Source organism: Paramacrobiotus metropolitanus, unplaced genomic scaffold (assembly GCF_019649055.1).
Source record: "Paramacrobiotus metropolitanus isolate TYO unplaced genomic scaffold, Prichtersi_v1.0 Parri_scaffold0000076, whole genome shotgun sequence".
NCBI lineage: Eukaryota > Metazoa > Tardigrada > Eutardigrada > Parachela > Macrobiotidae > Paramacrobiotus > Paramacrobiotus metropolitanus.
This window is the reverse complement of record NW_026570296.1, coordinates 276,690-297,771: the sequence shown is the minus strand read 5'-3', so window position 1 is coordinate 297,771 and position 21,082 is coordinate 276,690. Positions and strand designations below refer to the sequence as shown.

At 39.8% G+C, this 21,082-nt stretch overlaps 2 long non-coding RNA genes across 2 annotated transcripts; one reads left to right on the top strand and one right to left on the bottom strand.

The window, feature by feature from the left end:
- The first annotated feature begins 2,445 nt into the window (after positions 1 to 2,445).
- LOC129595321 (uncharacterized) lies at positions 2,446 to 9,690 on the top strand. The gene is made up of 3 exons (XR_008691305.1): positions 2,446 to 2,863; positions 7,722 to 9,116; positions 9,175 to 9,690. It is a non-coding gene; the product is annotated as an uncharacterized LOC129595321 (long non-coding RNA).
- Positions 9,691 to 10,178: 488 nt separating this feature from the next.
- Positions 10,179 to 19,974, bottom strand: LOC129595320 (uncharacterized). Its single transcript, XR_008691304.1, has 5 exons — positions 19,765 to 19,974; positions 19,356 to 19,440; positions 13,262 to 13,526; positions 12,558 to 12,664; positions 10,179 to 11,978 (listed from the first exon to the last, which is right to left on the bottom strand). It is a non-coding gene; the product is annotated as an uncharacterized LOC129595320 (long non-coding RNA).
- Between the last annotated feature and the right edge of the window lie 1,108 nt (positions 19,975 to 21,082).

Below are 21,082 nucleotides of genomic sequence, written 5' to 3'. Positions count from 1 at the left end.
ACATACTAATGTCGAAGCATTCGACGAGACGATCCACTTCCCTTCTGGCAGATTGTAGCTGGCGCCGATATGGGCGCCCCATGTGTGTATAATCGCGTCACCCTGGCAACGAAAATGTTATAATAGAAAAACAAGAAATAAAAAAGCTGCCAAATCTGCCAAAAAAGGTTTAAAAAATGAAAACCGTTGCATTTGATTGCACTGAATTTAGAATTTCAACTAGTCAACTTTCCCGGTAAATTGCAAAAATTTTGTACATACCGCTCCAAAACGCGTGCGAATTTTGTAATGACCGAACGTGATTCCGGCTGAGTCCAAAATACGGTCCACAGGCGACCAGTGAGAGAGCGGCCAATGTTCTTCCCGAAAATAATTTATTACCAAACCGCGGATATTAATCACCGCCGATCTTTTACATCCAACAATGAATTTTCAAAGTACATGAGTATTTGTCACAAATTTTCTATAAAAGTGAAAGATGTACTGTATACTGAATACACAGCCTCAGCCGACTACGGAAATAGGCGGCCTAATCACACAGAACATTTCGTCTAAGTTAGCCGATACTGGTGCTGTTCCCATGACTGCTAGGCCGCGTTCCCGCGTTGGATGTCAATGCTGATCCGTTGGCGCAGATACTCCGTCGCCCGTACCTCGCCTGTTTCCTGTTGTATCATCTTCCCGACATCGGTGACCAAACGAGAGGCGTCCGGTCCGAGTGTTTCGACGCCAACTGCACGGAACAGGTAATCTCGGCTGAGTTCCCGATACTTTGCCATTTTTTCCTGTTATGCGCGCTCCGCGGCTGCCCCCGCTTGCTTCGATGTTGCCGCGATGTGCGACGCAAACACTGAATTTCTGCGGCAGTAAAGCACCAGAACAAGAAATACGTACATAGCAAGCGGGACTTGCAATGGAAAATAAAACGTGAGGTACCACGTCGGTCTGGTCCCGTTACAACTCAAATTAATTCACAGTAGAATATAGCATAAATACGAACACACGCGTGTATAATTAGACGATATTTACGCAACACATACCTATAAACAAGCTGAGCACGGATGAATATTGGCTTACGACTGTGTAAATAAATTAGTTTAACATTCATAAGTTGCAGCGTATTCGTGGAAGCAGTACCAGTTATTATTTTGTTTGAAAACAGTTGGTTTTTGTATAAGACAACAGATTTTATTCAGTTTATCAGATTTAAGAAATGACACGAAACGCTCTGCGGTCAACTTGCGGTTGTATCAGGTGAAATTATTCTTTTCTTGTCGTATGGCTTATTCTTTATAGTGATTAGCCAACCTGCGACGCTGACCGTAATTATCGGTTATTAGTTTAGCAAACTAGCAGTTTGCACTTCTTCTTTGAGTCAGGGTCTATCAGTCCAGTATCTACTAATGCCCAGTTCTTGGATTGTTGACCTTTGTTAATAGAGTTCATTTGGTTTTGTGGCTCGGCTGCTAATTTTATGTTTATTCTGCTAAACTCGCGAAATTGTAATAGGCAAGCGTAGCCAACAAAGTTTCCGAACTTATGGCAGCATAAATCGCACAATGTGCGGCTATCCGTAAAATCGTGCCCAGTATAACAATTAAAATTAATAATGTATCTGAGCAGTACTCTATATCTGAGCAGAAGCCTGCATTTTTAGGCAAACAATGCAGAAGATTGCAAATGTACAGATATGGATGAAGGGCTGGATTAATATTGGATAAATCTTAATGCCAAGAATAAAGAAACTACATTAATACGTACGAAATAAATAACTGATAAGCATCAGAAACCGTGGATAATAAATATAGCAATAAAATATTTTCAACCCACTAATATACATTTATTAATATGTTTGATAATAGTTAATTAAGTATCAGCACATACTGATCGTGGTGGGGAAACAGCTGCAGGAGAAATATTCGGTGTAACGTCCAGTCGGCGCTTTTCAGCATCTGTATGGTGACAGATCATCCAGCGTCTTCCGGTAGACGTTAAAGGAGGAATCACATATCGTCATAAAAGTCTTATATTCCAGTTTCCAGTAATGGTAATAGCACGCTGCATTATGGAATATTCGGTCAACATTCTGGCAGTATTCGGTCAAATTTGGACAACAGCACGAGACTGCATTAACCGCCGTTTGTCTGCGAATGTGCGGCTCCGTTAATTAGTTGAAGGAGATCGGCAAAGCGTTATATAACAGAAGGAGAAAAAGCCGCTCCATTTGTTTTCTGTTTTTTCAAGTAGAACTGCCTTTTTTACGAATTGAAGGTGCTCTGGATAAACTGGGCGGATTTTGGGCGGAGCTTATTTTCGCAATCGCGCCAATATCCGATTGCGCAGTTGAGTAAGGGACGGCTAAACGTGATAGCCGGCGCATGCAGCCGGGCTCGGCTAACCGCTGATCGACTGACTGGTTCAGACGACTTTCGGGCGGAATATTGTACCCGGCCGCTTTTCAGCAAAGCAAGAAATATGCACAGAAAAAGAAGATGGCGACGAAGAACGAGCTACTACAGCGGTGCCTTATCAAGGCCACGTTTGCAGAATTGTGCCCTGTGGCGTGAAGATTGCTTAGAAAAATTTAAATTAAAACGCTTTAACCGTTAAGATAAGTATAATATTGCTACAGCACATTCAGAGCGCGTTAATTTCCTTTTTCGAACAACAATCCAATTATAGCGATCCCAAGTCGCATGTTTTATACAGGAGCTGGCGCGAATGTGATCTTGAAGATTTACAACTGTGTTAGGATATGCCTTATGCATACAGCTGTGTTACGCGGGATTATTATTATTATTTATTATTATTATTTATTGTTACATCAAGAGCGGGGCTGATGAAGCATTAAGTACGCAGCCAGGTACGGAAAAACATACTTTTAATACATCTTTATGAAGTCCACTGCATCTTGCTGTATCGTGATCGTATCCTCTAGAAACATAATCCGGCTATTAACGTATTCTCATAATTTTCGGTTAAAATAATAAAGATCTTGCTGCAAAAACTGCCTAACATTTTTTAGAACTCATTAAACTGATTTAAACTTGTGTTTAAAGCAAGGTGCCGGTTCGAAAACTAAAGCAGAAAAAATGTTCGTGCAAAGCCAGCAAACGTTATCCCTGCAAAAAAATTGAAAAACTAATTCAAAATTTCTTGGAACTCAAAGTACAGAGTCAGTTTCGCGTGAAACTTGGAACCGACACAAATTTTTACTGCGGAAACAGCCAGAAATTCTGTACAAAGAGTAAATTAAATGTAAATTTTTGAGTACATACTGTACAATACAATACATTATAAAAAATTTATTTGGACGTGTGCGCATTCCAAATTTATTTTTGTAATCACCTGCGGTCCGGGGGTACTCATCGGCACTATTGTCGCAGGCTGTATGGTTGTATTAAGAATTTTCTTACAATGAGTGTGAATGTGTGATCCACAACATTAGGTATCTACATCGCGGCTTTCGTGATCGACGTGATAATATAGCCAACGTGAAGCGAAACAATCATGAGAACTGAAAACGACAGAAAATATTTCGTCTGAAAAAGGGGGAGTTATCATGGATTACATCTTATTCTTTTATTAATAAACCATGTGCCAAAAGGAGGCTTTATCCAAAATTCGTAACAATTAACTATTTCTTATCGAATTTCTAACAGTTTCTGTGAAAGCGTGCCTCGGCTTCGCGCTCCGCGCGAAAATTCAGTTTTTTTCCTGAACATGATATCACATTATTTTAGCCGCTTAACTTCCGCTGCAGAAAAATTTCAACTGTTCAATTTATTTTCACTAAGTTTTATAGAATTTATAGCAGTTTCTGCAACGAAAGCGGTCGTTGGCTTCGCGTGAAAAGTCACCGTCTTTCTGAACTTTAAACATTAAGTATCGCATTTTTTTGCCATTTGACATCCGCGTAAAAATATTTCATAATTTTAGCCATTTTTTGTTATGAATTTTTTAGCAGTTTCCGCAGCGATAACGTTCGCCGGCTTTGTGCTTCACGCGAAAATGTTTATTTCATTTAATTTTCGACTTGACAGTTGACACCTTGCTGTAAAAAATTTTGATTTTGCTTCGTATTTTTTATACAATGTTTTGTAAGTGTTGCAGTAAGTTATTGTGCTATCTTTGGGGTTCTTAGGTTCTCAGTGCCCCTCTCGCTCAGGCGAATTAATTCGCCTATGCGATAACATAACTGCAGTTACTGTGTAACTCGGTTAAACGGAAATGGTGCAGTGTACCAAATGAAAATTAATGGCTTTTTATTGCGTACAATAAACAAAAGTAGCACACTCTAATGTCGATGCACGGGCATGGTCGCCGCTTACTCTTGGCGCAAACGCAATGCTTCTCTGCCATAGCGAGAAGAACACGGCTACATTTTACACCCGAAGATTGACCGAAGGCAAATGGTATCATACAAGATAAACTCAAACGTATCATATGTAATTCAACTGACGGAAAAATATGGAAGGCTCTTTTTGCTGGATGTGTTACAAACCGACACTACCATGCCGACAGATATGCCGCGCAGAAGATTATCAGTTCAACGAGGAATTAAGTCAAAGTCAAATTAAGTCTGGAAGACGACCACAGGGATCGGCATTATTTGAGAATAAGGAATTTACCGCCGACAAGTGTCGGCTACAGCAACTTAACATACATGGACTACCAATTTGGGTCAATTTATTAGAGAAAGCAGTTTATTCCCATATTGTCCTGATTTAAGAATCTTAAACTGCAACAATTTCTTTTGACACTTTCTGAGCCCATTTTTGCCGCCGCGATTAAGCGTTACTACACAACGTTATTATAACGAAGCGCTTTATAACGAAGTTTTTATTAGTCCGTAATACATATTGCGGGCAATTTTGTGGGTGCCAGGTCAAACATTACATAAATGTCAATTTTCGCGATCAAGCATTTTTGCTGCTAAAATTCCATTAAAATAATGAGATTGATTTTTATCTCCTGTATCGAAAGAAAGGCAGGATGCACGGTTGCATCCTGCAAAAGGTTTAAAGAAAACGTGAATGTTCGCGCGAAGCCGGCCCACGTTATTCCTGTGGGAACTGCTAGAAATTCATTAGAAAATTTCGCCCAGAGATTTTGATTTCGCTTTACAAATTACACTAAGGAGCTATAAACAAAGTAAATCAAGCGCGAAACGATTTTACTGCTAAAATTGCTACAGTAGAAATGCAAATAAAAAAAGTAATTTTGTCAGATTTTTTGCAAAATCGTTTAACGTCTTAAGCCGTGCTCCCCCTTTACTCGTTTGAAATACTTCATTTTGAATAAAATTCCGGATGGGAAAGTGCCTCCGTGAGCAGCCCCTCGCTAATTCAGCAAACAATTACAGTATTGGTTTTGCTGAAAGGCTGATAAATGAAATATTATGTGACTTTCTGATAAACTTGTGGAACTTTCCTTAAAGATATACTCGACTACGTGCAACTTAGAAGGACGTGTACTGTACTTTAACATCAAACTTCATACAAAAAATCTTATCTGAAAACCGCCGCGCTTTTCTTATTTATGTTTAAAGCGCTGTCAATAACTTGTCATATTGTTAATCAGGTGCATAATAATACAGTATGTACCTGTTTTGAGTTTGCGGGGTTCAAGGTGATACTGGAAAAGACACGAGCGAAAGTAAGCTATCATATATATTGACGAATGAGTGCCATGTACAATTAGTACCGTAAAGTATTAACACAAGTTATTACTGGCGCTGAACGAACGAAATATGTCTAACAAAACCTACTAAGGCACAAGATTCTATAGAAAAAGTTTTCACAGTGAACATGTAGTACTAACACAAGCACAATAATCTGTAATGGACGCAGGTTCCAAATTATTATGCTTACTTTTTCCGTTAATCGCGCGAATTATGCATTCGGCTCGAGAATTGTCTATTTCCGACATAGGTACTTCTCTTGTCAATAACAATTTTTGTGTACTGACGATGAAATCGTGGTTAAAAAAGCGCAGATACTTGTACAGATTAAGATCGAGAAAGAAGTACAGTACTACGTGTACGATATTTAATTTCCTATGATGCCGTCGTAAGTTCGGTCAGTTTATGTGGTTTGGAAATTTTGATACTGGGATGGCATAAACTTCCAAATAAATTAACGAAATTAAATTGAAACGAAGAAATATTTATTTATTTTTCGCCGATAAAATTTATACTCTGTAATTTGACTGCCGGTGTCCCCTCGTTAAATTTGGTTTATTCGTGCACTTTGTAGTTCGGCGTCGTCAAGTATCAGCCTAATAAATTTCTTGCAGTCACCCTGAATGACGCCGTAGAGATATGTGCGTGGGCATTCAAACCTTACCACAAAGTTATGCAGTATAAGGTTTATAACGAGCTGGTTTTTTGTGAACATTTTACGGTTCAACCGGTTTTAAAAGTGATAACTGGTTGAACGGCAGGGGCGGCCGCTGTGACCATGCCGCAGCAGGCAGCCGGTTAAGTATGCCTCCGCTCATCTGCCGGATTAGCATGTAGTGCTCTTGCCCGCAGGATCAGCACTGTAAGTGTACGCTTAAGTACACTGTGGTGCAGCGACCGTTTATAAAAAGCCATGCAACTGCCAGCAAGTGCCTTTATACTTTCCTACCTGAACGGTGGGAGCATTTTCCATAGCTGCCCAGGTCGGATAATACTATTATTATAATAGTATTATTATTATATTGTTGTTTAGTCAGTAACATTATAAAATATTATTACTTATCATCACATAATCTTACCATATTCTTTTTATGATTTTCACGTTATAGTAATTATTAAAAGAACTCATTGTAATAATTATATTTGTTTTAGTTACTGTACTAATTGAAAATAATACATTAATAAAAGACTAATCCGTCGTGCGCACCAGCGCAGACACACTTGATGCGTGTAGTGGCTGATCCCGAACGCAATAGTGAAGTAATTATATCAAACGGTAGTAAGCATACAGTAAATAATAAATAATACGAACAGCAAAAGTATTATAGGTAATTATTACTATAAATTCCAAAATATTTACAGTTGATAAAATGCACATACTTACGTTCGACACCTGCGTGAGCAGGGGACTTTACAATTCTTGCAAAATACTACGCCAGAACAAGGTACTGAAGGTAGTTATCTCGGGTAAATAAAAAATACAAATTCACGGTATCTACGAGTACGTAGATCACAGGTTTTACCTACGCACTGCGTACTGTAGCAGCATGTCCTCCAATATGCGATAATTGCGATACTCATTCATATTTAAAAATTCAAAATTAAATTTTTATAAAATTAAATTTATATTGATTTTTGGAGATCTTCAAGAACATAACAGGTTATAAAAGACGAAATTAAGAGGCGCATATTCAAAATATATTATCAGCAACATACAGACGAAAGATGAACGAATAATGTCGGATGCAGATGCCGTCCGCGTTTGGTCTTCATTGCGGCATGATCGTGAAACCGTGCAGCTAATGTACAAGATACTGCTGTCACCTTCCGCTTTGTAATTCCATTCCGACTCCACTCAGCCGCCTATTTCCGTAGTCGGCTGAGGCTGTGTATTCAGTACAATTCTTTCACTTTTATGGAAACTTGTGACTGTATTGTATCGGCAAGCTGAATAAATATGGATCATTCCATTCCTCCACACCCACACCGTTATTACCGTACAGCACGCTCAGATTGGCGAGTTGACTGTCTTTTGTAGAATCAAATTATGACAATCAATTAAACAACACTGGCGCGCCGTATATCTAGTTCTACATCGCGGCTTTCGTGATCGACGTGATAAAATGGCCAATGTGAAGCAAACACTCAAGAGAACCGAAAACGGCGGAAAGTATTTCGTCTGAAAAGGGTGGAAAAAGAGAGTTATCATGAACTACATCTTATTCTTTTATTAATCAACCATGTGCCAAAAGGAGCTTTATCCGAAACTCGTAATAATTAACTGCTGTATTTCTTTTCGAATTTCTTTACGGGAAAGTCAAAAGGCAAAAAACAATGTGATACTATGTACAAAGCTAAAAAAACCAGAAAATTTTGGCGCGAAGCGCAAAGCCGGCATACGTTTTCACTAGATTTTCAATACAACTTTTTGTACTTTTTAGCTGTTTTGCGCTATTTCTCCGCTCGGAACCATATGATGACCGATGAAGTAATTATTAGTTTGATTGTCGACTATTACTAGCTAAGTCGAAATTTACTATTTTTATTTCACATTTTTAGCAGTTTCACGTGGTTTACCGCAGACGGTGAACATCGAGGTGCACCGCTGGGGTGCGGTGAAAAACACCGCGATGCGATTTTTAAATTTTCACCGCACCGACGATCGACTTTTCTAAAAAGCGCCGATGGATTCGGTGCGATTTTAATTGAAAGTCGCACCGCAGTTGCACCGCACCGTACCGAATGTACCGTTAACAACCCTAGAATAAACATTCTGGGGAATTAATTAAACGAAATACTGGTGCCCGTAACGATTAAAAAATTACTGTGATTTTCACACGACGGAAAGCTAACTGAAGCAATGAAAAACGCTACGCGCAATGGACGCACGTGAAATGGACGCTTCTACTGTATGAAATGAACGCTCCGTAGACAGTAGGTATTGTACTATGAAAGTCTCGAAGACCGGTCTCGCGTTGACCCCACGCAGTAGCCAAGAGGCTTTTATGTATACTTACAGCATCGCTGTTTGTTGACCACCTCGGCGTCCAGTTGCACCTGCGTTGACAATATGGCTTAAGTTTGCTCGTCCGCTAATCAAGCAAACGTTGGCCGGTCATCCGCCGACAATGCAGTTCCACTTTGGCACTTTCCAACGATGATGTACAGTATAAATTGTGGCGCCATGGCGTATACCACACAAATCGCACAAGCATAATTGAAGCACCTGCATGTTTTCATTTTTACCTTAGCCTACATTAAACTCCTCGTACTTCTACTGTAAAACATGGACAATTTAGATTTACCTTTGTCGCAGTACCTTGTCGCAGTCCTCTTTTTCGTGACCTTTGGCATTTGCGCCAAATCGAAGGGCTTTCTTCGATTGTTTTTTTCTTTAGCCATCAGTGGCACACAAAGATCAAACGACCTTCAGGTTGGTAGGAAAGTTCATTTGGTATTTGTATGGCAATGAAATTTGACTATTTTTATAGCAAGCCTTTGCCGGAGCCGTTCCGGCAATTGTTCCACCGCCGGAAACGGTAGCTGCTGCTACCGCCAACGACGCGGCATTAACTGTCATCCACATTGGCGATTCAGTGATGAAACCAGGATAGGATAGCTTGTCGAAACGGTTCCTTACCCAACCTAGCTCCAATCCTACCCAATCCTACCCAGCTTGTGGAGACGGTTTCCCGCCCAACTGGATCCGCTCTTTAAGTAATGTTCTTTTAATTTCATGAATTTTTTTAGCTTTTAGCTGAATACTGATTTGGTTCCTAATTTTGATCATATCTGAATAGCAAATGATTCGCTGTCCTACTAATTAAATTTAGTAAAATATAAACATCCACATTATTATGGAAACTGATCGTTCCGGTCGTTGACAGTCGTCCATTTTCAAAAGCAGTGCTTCCAATGATTTTTGTCCGTTACGGCCAGTAAAAAATTAAGCTCCACATTTATCAGATAAGAAGCTGGAATGGTTTTGCTGCTAAATTAAAATTACATAATACGCTGATTTTTAAGGGTACTGGTAGGTGGTACTGTATTTGAAAAAAGTTATAACCTCATACAAGCAAAAAGGTGTTGCTCCGGTTTTGCTAATACATACACGCAAACATGCATTTTTCATAGCATTTAAAAAAACAGTTTCCACTGTCCAGTTTAGCGTTCGTGACGGCTGTAATCTTTGTGACCGCGTTTAGAATTCGCAGAAGCGAACTAAGATAATTTACAAAACGAAAACACTTTATCAAGCTACATGAATTTGGATGTTCTGCCCAAAACTTAAAAACTTGTACGGTAGGCAAAAAATTTGTATTGCTATCCGGGCGTTCCCCCTTCGGCTCCTTCTTCGGTAAGTGTTACAATAAGCTTACGAACTGCTGCAACCGGCCCAAAACTGATTTATAGTCAGCCGGTCGTTGCACGTAGCACATTCCGCATATACAGCTAAGGCAGCAGAAGATAAGATCTGCAGAGCAGTTGAAGTTATTAGATAATATCTAATAATATTACATATCTAATAATAATAGATATAATATTATTATTAGATAGTAGAGATACAGATGCATTATGGCGATTCGTTGGGCTTAGTGCATTACAGTACAGTATGTTAACGCTCATGATGGTTGCGAACGGTGAAAAACACAGAAATGATTTCATCGAAAAGCAGAGAGGATGTTAAAAAATTAAACATGATGTTCCACGATGAAAACACGGTGTTTAAAAGCGCAGGCATGATTTTGTGGTACGGAGACAACTGGACAGCCATAATGCATCGCTGCTCTCCAGTAACTAGTACTTTGACTGCTCTGCAAATTTTATCTTCTGTTTGTTCTACGTCAGTAAAATTAAAATAAAACTTTATTTTAAGGCTCAGCACAAGTCCCAAAACTACAGGGTTGCATTGAGTTCATTGAAATGCCTGGAATTGCGCTGGTGCTTCGTGAGGTTACGGTAACGAAACAAAAATCGCATTACGTGCGGTAACAAACCGTGCCATATCTATCTCGAAGCCAAAAAAGTTGCCGCTATAAGCACGCAAATTGAACAAAATCCTTGTTCTTAAATGCTGCTTGAAACGGTAGCCTTTCTATTAACCTACTGATACCGGTATTTCGTACCTAAGACGGTATTACCTACCCTGGCTTACTCATGCAGGACTAGGCACTACCTTTGCCTTACAATAGAAATTATTTAGCTGATTCAGTTCAACGTTCATACAATCTAGTATCTATCTCATACCTACTGCAGTTACTAAAACCCATAGCAAGCAATCCGGTCTGCGAAAACACGGTTTACCAAATTACCATACAGAATTTCAAGAATTTAAAGTACAGAATTTAAAGTGCAGCAATAATTAATTTTGTCTAGAAAGGTAAATCGTCAAAAAATGATGTGGCAGCGAAATACATGTAGAAACTATAGAAAAATTTCAGAAAAAATTTCATCTAATTCATTCATTCAACTAATTTCACCTAGTTTTTAACAATAAGCCTGCGCAGATTTACACCAATTAAAATGAATAGTTTTAAACATTGAAAAAACACCCATAATCCATATTGTCAGTACGTGCACGCAGCGTACCTAAAACGCCCGCTGCATTTCCTCTGACTACTGCTAAGCTTAAACGTTGTCTGAGAAAAGCCGTAGAACGAGGTTCCCCAGTAACTTCGCGGATCTTCCAGCCGGCGAAACGGATCAGCTCAGAAAAGTACGTCCCGAACGTCTCGACTGCCAGAGGATAGAACAGATATCCCAGTTCTTCGATGAAGGCATATTTCCCGCGCTTACTAACTTCAACCAACTGCGCTACGCTCCCGGCTTTCCTCGAGCTAGCGCTCACGTGAAACAAGGCCAGTTTTTTCATTTCTTTCGGCGAAACTACAGCAGCAAAACGCGTGAGGGAGCAAAATCGCTTTTTCCCCGAAACCAAGTGCTGGTTATAAAAAGTAACGATGACCACGGGGAACTGTTACTATGGAGTGTCGCGCGCTCATGTTGCCGATGGTACTGAAAACATCAACGCCCAACACTTCCCGGGTCCTATTTTGTGGCGCATGGTCAAGGAGGATTTCCATGGCTCTACCGTGACCTTGGGAAGGAGTCGTTCTTCCGTTGGACTACGCCAACAGATATACTGCTGCCCTGACCCGGAAGGGTCTTCGAGTTCCTGGTGTGACGTGCACTCCGATGGGCCACGAGATGGCCAAGATAACTGATTTAGCACCTTTGGAATAATAGGAATTCAGATTGAATTTTATTTGAGAGAAAGGCGACCACGGTAGCTGATCTGCAACGCGTTTTCAAAGATGTTTAATTTCTAGCTTGATAGTAGTTAACAATATAAGCACGAGTAGATTACTCCAACAAAGCTAAATAATCTGTCATTGTCAAGACTCGAAAGGGAGTGCAAACAAAGTTTAAAAGTCAAAAATTTTCCGTGCGCTACTTCATAGTTCGCGCGTTAGTAAGTACAGTACTCGTATCAGTCGTATGCGAAGTATTTATTACGTGGATCTGCGAAAAACACGACACTTATGCGCGCTCAGTAGTATTCTCTGTTCCCCGGTTTCGCAAAAAGGTTTTGAACAGAGAAAATGGCAGTAATTTTTTTTTTAGAGATAGATCTGTAGGAGCATTTAATCTCTTTTAGTGTTCGCAGTATACTGTGTTTGCTGAAAATTGATAGCGCATAATCTAAGTAAGAAGCTCCTACCAATCTATCTCTCAAAATCACAGTTCACTGCCTTCTACTTTGTACAAGCCATTCCTGTGAAACTGGGTGAACAAAAAAACAAAATAGATCTGAGAGGGGACTCAGGAGAGGGAGTCGGTGGTGTTCCGCTGATAAGGCAATATGCGAAAGTACCTGTCAAGGTTTTCTAATGGTTCAAGCATCGTTCATCAAATTTCCCTCTTATAATCGGACGCGCTTGCAAAATAAATCCTTCGTAAACCGCGCTTGTTGCTCGTAACCTACAAAAACGCAGGTTATATAAAATCGGCTCTGTTCTACCACGTGGGATCACCAAGGGTTGTCATCCCACCGTAATTTTTGTGTTGGGATGTGATGGGATTGCGAAGTGATGGGAATAGCGGGATTGGTGGGACGAAAACAAAATAAATATTAATGGATTATATTTCGAAAAATAATTATTTTAATGTTTTCATAAAGTATGAATGTTGTAAAGACAGTTATCACAAGTGAGAAAGGCATCATCAATCAAATTAAATGGCATGTGGTCATTGTGGTGGAAGTGGCGTACCGTACCGTAATGACAAAACTGCTAAAGGTCTTTATTATAAAGTTTTCTCCGGGCACCGCTCGCCTGATTTTTAAAGGAAGAAAAATTTGTAGCGCGCAAATGTGGAATAACTGAAGCGCAATAAATTTTTGGCACTAAAACACATATTTTCGGGCAGTGGAAAACCATCCCATCACTTCCCAATCCCATCATTCATCCCATCACATTATCACAGCCATAATTTTCCGGCATGATGGGATTGGGAACCGGAAATCGGCGTGATTGTGATAGTGTGTGATGACGTGATGACAACCCTAGGATCACCTACCTTCCAAATAGACTTTCCGATGTCTTTTTGCTGAGTTGCATTAATGCCAGGAGTAAAACAGAACCCAATTTCCATATAGCAAATAACTTCCTCTTAGAACTCTGGACATTTATTCAGGCACTCTTCATGCAAACCTTCAAGATCTATCGCTTCGCCAGCACCCTGAACAATCTTGCAATTGCTTCATTCGGTCTGGTGTTACAGATTTAACAGGCTCTTGATCTTGCGTCTCAATGGAAAACTTGACGGTGGCAGTGGCAACGATCTGAAATTTTTTACTTTCACTTTTAATCGTGCGGAGCGTAGCGAAGGTTCTCTTAATTCAGTACCAGTGCAAAAATGTACCTGTGTTCGTTACGAAAGTGCGTTACGGAAGTAGCAACAAACAATAAAGCAAATTTTTCCTTAGCAACGCTCCGGTCTGCCAAAGCACGCTAACTTGTATTTTTCTAGTTATAGAGTAATGCATCGCAGCACAAATTTTCCGACGTGGCGAGGAATGAAGTTTGTCTGTACGCAAGAACTGCGATGCAGTAAGCCGTACGTACGAGTAAATACGAGTATATAAAAATCTTTTTACTAAGCCCTCCGGGAGATGACCGGAAATCCCTCCGCTTAAGGGGCGCGGCTGATATTATGTGGATTATACTATCTTTCATAATAAGCGGCGGATCCCGCCTCCAACTCTCAGCGATCAAATCAGATTTTTTACTAAGCCAACTCACTAAGCGAACTAAGCTTACTAAAACCAAGCTAACCCCAACTAACTAAGCTGAACGCTTGGCCCATCGCGCACATCGACAATCGCTATCATTAAGGAACGGGTACAAGCCTCCGGCAGCACACCGAAGAAGCACGCTCACATAAGCTTCTCCGAGAGCGTTGGTCGATCGCAATACAACGGGGGAATACTGCACTATGCAGAGACAGCACAGTTACTCGGTTGTGATCAAGTAAAAAGTTGTAAAATAAAACGTTCTAAAAAAACCAAATTTACTAAAGTTTGTAAATAATACCTAGTAAATAGTAATATGTACCTGCTAGAAAATCCTAGCTAAGCAAAACAAATTTGCTCAACCAACCTGAACTGACAAAATTAACGAATTAAATAAGACTAACTACTGTAATTTAAATTCAGTTTACTGAATAAACGAGCAAAACATGCTGAATCAAAAAGAATTTTGTGTAATATATGGCACACGTTGTGAGAACACTTCCGCTTCCCCCTCCCCTCACTGGACAAAATATACTGCTAACTATAAAAATTTAACTACACAAGTCACGAACTAACCTCATTAAACTTACCGGCGTGCGCACGTCACCGCCTGAGATTTAACGGCAGCACGCACGTTATTACATGACAGATAACGACCACACGTTACCGCGTGAGACTTGACGGCCGTACGTTACCGCGTGAGATATAGCGGTGGTACATTATCCCATGACGGTTAACAGCCGTACGTTACGGTGTGAAAGATAACGGCCGTACGATACCGTATGAGAGTTAACGTCACTGCGTTATTACATGACAGTCAACGGCCGCACGTTACCGCGTGGGGGTTAACGGCAGCACCTTATTACGTGACAGTTAACGGTGAGAGTTACGTGACACTTAACGGCAGCACATTACGTGACAGTTAACGGTGAGAGTTACGTGACATTTAACGGCAGCACCTTATTACGTGACAGTTAACGGTGAGAGTTACGTGACAGTTAACGGCAGGACCTTATTACGTGACACCACACGTTACCGCGTGAGACTTGACGACCGTACGTTACCGCGTGAGAGTTAGCGGTGGCAAAGTACAGTACAGTCGTACTGTATTAAAGTTTTTTATTACTTTAATGAAAACGTTTAGCCTTATCAATTTAACTGCCTGCTAAGAGTCATCAACTCGACTCGTCACGTGATGCTGTTATCGCTAGGAGTTTAGTTTAAGCACATAGTGGCCTTCAACTGGAGAAATAAACCGGTTCGATTCGTTAGTCCGGGCTTCCATTTGCAGTATTCGGTCATTACCATCACTTTTGGTACAGTCTACATTATTTGCACAATTCGAGAGAATGGCAGGTCTGAGAACAGAAGGCGTTTCTATCAACCGGTTTCTCCGATCGGCCCCAGACCTTATTGTATGCCTGCGCTTGAAGGAAATTTGACCTGTGTACTCGGGCGTACGTTGTGGGAGAGCGCACATTAGTCGAATACATGACACTGTCGACACACAGTGTCGCGCCACTCATACTGTAGAAATTTCCTTCAAGTGCAGGGTTAGCGTACACTGTACAGTAATTACCGTACAAGCCAGGCCGCAAACGAAAGCCAAACTCTTGGTACGAATGCATTTACCGTATTATTGTTGACCTAGCATGAATGTATTGGCGTACATACCGTCAATCAAAAATTATTCAAAGCCAAAGTATACAAACGCAGACACTCAAGCCCGTCTCGGCGATATGTGCATGCACATACAATCATGTGTGCCTTGTACCATTTTCTCTGTCACTGTCTGAAGCCTACAGGGGGCACCTGCTCCGTGCCAGGACAATAAACTCCATTGTTCTGTGATTAAGCCGCCTTTGTTGATTGTGCTTAGCGTGACCGTTTCTGAAGTTACTGTGAAATTTTTCTGTGAACAGAAAGCATTAATAAATTATTAGCGAAAAAAATAAAATAAACTCCATTATTATTAATACATTTTAGACATGGCAATGTAATACAATCATGCACTACGTGTATAGCACCAGCTGTGTTCTCTCTGGGCCCTCGGTTAACAGGCAGTCGTCATATGTACGCTCCAATACCATAGAAAATTACAAATACCTTATTGTTATAGAAAAATTATTAATATTATAGAAAAACTGTACTTATTATAGAAAATAATAATAATTTTCTATGCCAATACTAAACGAAATAGGTAAGCATTGCTGTCGCCCGGTCGCATTGCTGCATGCATTTATGGACGGCCGATTCGCGCTGGACGGGAATAACAACGTGCGGTATCAAGCAGCGCCAACCACAAACACTATGAATAAAATATTTTATACAAGCTGAGCACGAATGCATGTTGGTTTTATACTGTAAAGCCAATATTCTGTAGTCTGTACTCGTACTGTACTCAGTACGGATTGCAGTTTTGTCGAAACGAAAACTAACGTGTTTTGTCGGAATTTTTAATGCAGCGTGTAAGCACTGTATATACGTATATTATTTTTAGGAAGGTCTACATTTAAAACATTATGCGCTTTTGATTACCGGAGTGCTGCTGTCGCTTGTCACCCAATTAAGCGTGTCACTGCACTCACCAGGGCACAATCAGAAGTTCGCCTCTCAGAAAAATTTTATTTTTTTTCTGGAGATAGAGTAGGCCCAGGTATATCTAAAAAGATACTTTCATCGGCAATGGCCCAGTGGGTGTGGCCAAACCCGAATTTAATTGTTGACGGTATTGCATGTATTGTCATTGCCGTACAGCCGCACTATTACTGATTACACTAACATATTTTATTTTCCGAGTTCTAAGTCACCCGTTATCATTGTGGTTTTTCAATTCTTTATTTTTTTTCTTAATCATTGTTTTGAAAATTTAATTTTAGAGAATCTCGCTACTTATCGACTGTGTTGAACCGTCCGTGTGCTGCAAATATTTTAGAGCTCAATAAGGAGCGAGATTCTCTAAAAATTTTAAATTTTCAAACAACGATTGAGGAATAAATCGAATGAAGGAGTAAAGGTTACAGGGTAGGGGCTAACGGGCAACACAACTCGGAAAATAAAATTTGTTTCAGTATAATGGTAATGCCGAGTACGACTTAATACGACAATGATATACATACAGTATATGCAGTACTATCAACCATTAAATTTGTGTTTGGCCACGCCCACTGGACCACTGCCGATGAAAGGATTTTTTTAAATATACCCTGGGCATACTCTCTCTCCAGAAAAAAAATAAAATTTTTGTGAGAGGCGAACCTCTAACCGTGCCCTGGTCAGAGTACTGCAAAATAAGCACTAAAGTCATGGTAATACTCCAAGTCCAGTCCATGTGAAGTTGTGAACCCTGTGATCCCTTTTGGGGACCAGTGGACCCAGCCTAATTTCAATAGCGAAAGGTCAAAATTCTATGATAGTCCCCGCAATGAGAGGATTTTAAAATACTTTTATAGCAGGAAAATCGGGGTGGGTAAGAAGTATGAGTGGCCTTCTGTCTTCGCCTCTTCCTTCGCCTTCGCCTTCCAAGAGATGCGCTTCTTCATTAGATTTCTTATATTGTTATTCTTATGTTTTTCTTATGATTTATTCATTCTTTATTCTTGTGTTTTCTTATGTTATTTTTTCTTTACCTTTTGTTCCTAAGTTACCTTATGTTTCTTACGTGCCTGCATGTTTTCTACTCTCTCACACACACACAGCAATAAACACAACGATACTATGTGTTTATCGACATGGTTTATAACAATATAAACACAACAAGAAGGAATAAAAAACATAAGAATATCTGTAATTTTAAAAAGCATACCAGTAACTAGCTCTGGATATTTAGAAATATTTAGAAATAGTTTTTCTGAAATATCTCCTGTTTCCAAATCATAATTTTTAAAAACGTTAAAGCACAAAATTCGAACAGCAATCTCACCGGGAACATAGGGATCCTCCCCCTTCAGAAAAATCTCATTTTTTGCACAAAGGTAGTAAACATATGTAGGACATTTAAAAAATATTTTCACATATGCTAATATGTATATTAGGTTTCTTCTCCGTTACTTCATCGTTTTCATGAGTGACACCACCGTTTGGTTTTTTGTACATGATAGACACTTTGAGGTCGTGCTAATTTATAGTTGCTCAAACGAAATTCAAGAGAAAAACTGATGATAAAGGAATATATTTATAACCATTCCAGTAAAGAAGATTTTCATACAGATACTCATGCTACTCTGCAGCAAAGTACAGGAGTACTAGTGAAGTACAGGACAGGAGTACAGTACTAAAGTTAAAGGCTTGATGTGTGGTTTTCAGTGCGGTTTTCTTGACCCCAGCAGGTGAACTCGCAGCCTTAAGCCATGCGTCACTTATGAAATCAAGGAATTAACTGACAAAAAATCGATTTATTATCATATGTGCAGTCCTTACCAACTTAATAATTTTAAATTACATACGTTTGACCACGCCTACCTTGATTACAGCAGCTGAAAATATTTTTTAAATGTCCTACATATGTTTACTACCTTTATGCAAAAAATGAGATTTTTCTGAAGGGGGAGGACCCCTATGTTCCCTGGTCAGGCATATAGGGCTTTTATAAAATAATTAAAAATTAATTTAAAATTAAAAAATATTTCGATTTTATAATAAAATTATAGCACCTTAATTTGAACAGGTTTGTTGCGAATTATCTTAATAATTTTCATGTTTATTAACCCTGAGTGTAGTGGACAGCGTCATAAAACAGCTTCAACAAATCAAAAGAAAACGTGATGCCAATTCGAGCGTGAGAGGATGGTGGCCAAAACCAACTGAGCATTGCCACGCCAAATATCTAAACTCTCTTAATAATTAAATCTTGTACAAGTACTCGTATATCTCGACAATGATGTGGAATCCTTTTGTACGCGCAAGATTCGGTTGGGAAGATATGGGTGAAATAAAATTCCAAAACTTATAAAAGCGAAAATGGATTCCAAAAGTTGCATTCTGGACCGATCTTCTTCAAATGTTGCACAGAATTGTGCGTTATGTCTGAAGATCATTTTGACACGAAACCACGTCTCCACTACGTTTTTCCAATTTTCAAACGAATTATAAAAATTTCAAAATTCGTTTATAATACGAAAACTGTCAGGGTCCCGCTTCCGTGTCAAAACAGTCTAACACGTTTCTGTGTATTTTTCTGCTGAATGTGAAGGAGATTGGCTCATAATCACACTTTAAACATTTTAGAATTTTTTATAGCCACAACTCCTCAACCGGATGCTGCGCTCAGAAATAGTGTTCTCGCCCATGTATTCAAATTATTGTACTTTAATGTTAGGCTACACATTGTCATAATACAATGCAAACTCGACATGCTCGAAAGTGAGTTTCTGCATTTACCTGAATTTAGCACCATGTTCGGGATTAACTTCACCCATCGCAAGGGACCTGAGGGCTAAGGTCACCTCCAGCCGACCGCCGGGAGCTAAAGATTACCTTGTAGTAATAACGGAGATATACTCGTACAAGTATTACCAGGCTATCGGGAAGCGTCATTCATAAATTTGTTTGATTTTGTGTTGCCAATTATTTGTATTGTCAGTTACATTCTACTTTCAACTTTTTACACGATCTAGAACTTGCACTTTACGCCTTAATACAGATTGCAACGAACTTGTTGAAACACGATATGTTATTTTCGGAATACCGCAATTTATTGTTTCTATTACAATGTTTAGTAAATAGGAATTGGAATAAGTATTTGTAATGAAATTCTTATGGCCAAGTTGCCAACATGGAGTACCAGTACCTTAGTTCGCGCCAGAATGATTATACGCGGCGGAAGAATGAGATAGTGGCCTTGATAAAAATAGGTGTGGCCTGAGGATAGTGACTGCGCATCCATAGTTGACAGATTTGTTGTGTACCAGTAATATAATTTTGGATCAGAATAACAGAAAAGGTCATCAGAATCTAATTTATCCCAACCAGAAGAATTGCAGATGAATAATATCTATTGTAATGTGCAGTATTTCAATGGTCAGGTAAATTTCAGAGCGCCGTCACGTTGTCGTAAAACGTGTGGCTGGCATTTTTCCTCGTTTCCCGGCAACTTCCTTGATCCAATCAAAACCATTAGGTGCGATTCTAGTATTGCGTAACGCTAGAGGGATAGGGGTGGTCTTGACTGTGTGCTGCTGTGTTACAGTACTTGGAAAAAATTACGATTAATAATAACGATAATTATTATCATTATTTAATTTACATACGTAAATAATATGAATAATTGAAATTTAATATAATAATTTAATATAATTTAGATTTCAATAATTTTAATTTAGTATAACTGAAATGCAGTTTTATAGTGGTGTGTTCGGGCTTTCCTTTACGTATGCAGCTGGCGGGTTGAAGGCTTTGTAAAGCTAGTGTTACAAGGGGTAACAAGTAGTAAAAAATCACGAAAAATTGCGTTACGTAGAATTTGAATCGCGCCTCATACTCGTTAAATTAATGCTTTAGTCATAAATCATTAACTACATCCGTAACAACCGTGACAGAGTAAGGTTAAAAAACCTATGTTTGGGAGAACGGGTAGACGCGGTCAAGTGCGCTAGAACCGCTGCAACGACGCGGTGGATGTTACGCTATTACCGAGACGATGCGCCTCGAGGGGAAATAAGGGGACCGGAAAGGAAAATTGTTGCCACGGGCCTCCATAGACATACATGGACAAGTTGTTCCAATGTGCGTAAATGACACGACACGCCTCGGCCAGCGGCCTCGATGCAAACAAAAACATAAATTAATCACCAAAAGCCGACGCCGATAAATTGCTTACGGATGTAGTCCTCCGTACACTGTTATCTACATCCGTAACATCTTATACACGAGTATGCTTTGTTCCGAATGATTGGCCGAACGGCTGGGCCGATTTTCAGGCAGAAAAGTGCGTTAGAATCGTCGCAAAGACGCCGTTAATGTTACGCTATTGCTTAATCGATGCGCCCCAACGGGGAAACAGGGGCCCTAAAAACGAAATTGTTGCCATGGGCCCCCATAGACGGACGTGGGCTATTCAGTTGTACAGCCGCAGCGACAGAGGCAGCCCGCGGCCTTCGGCATCGCTT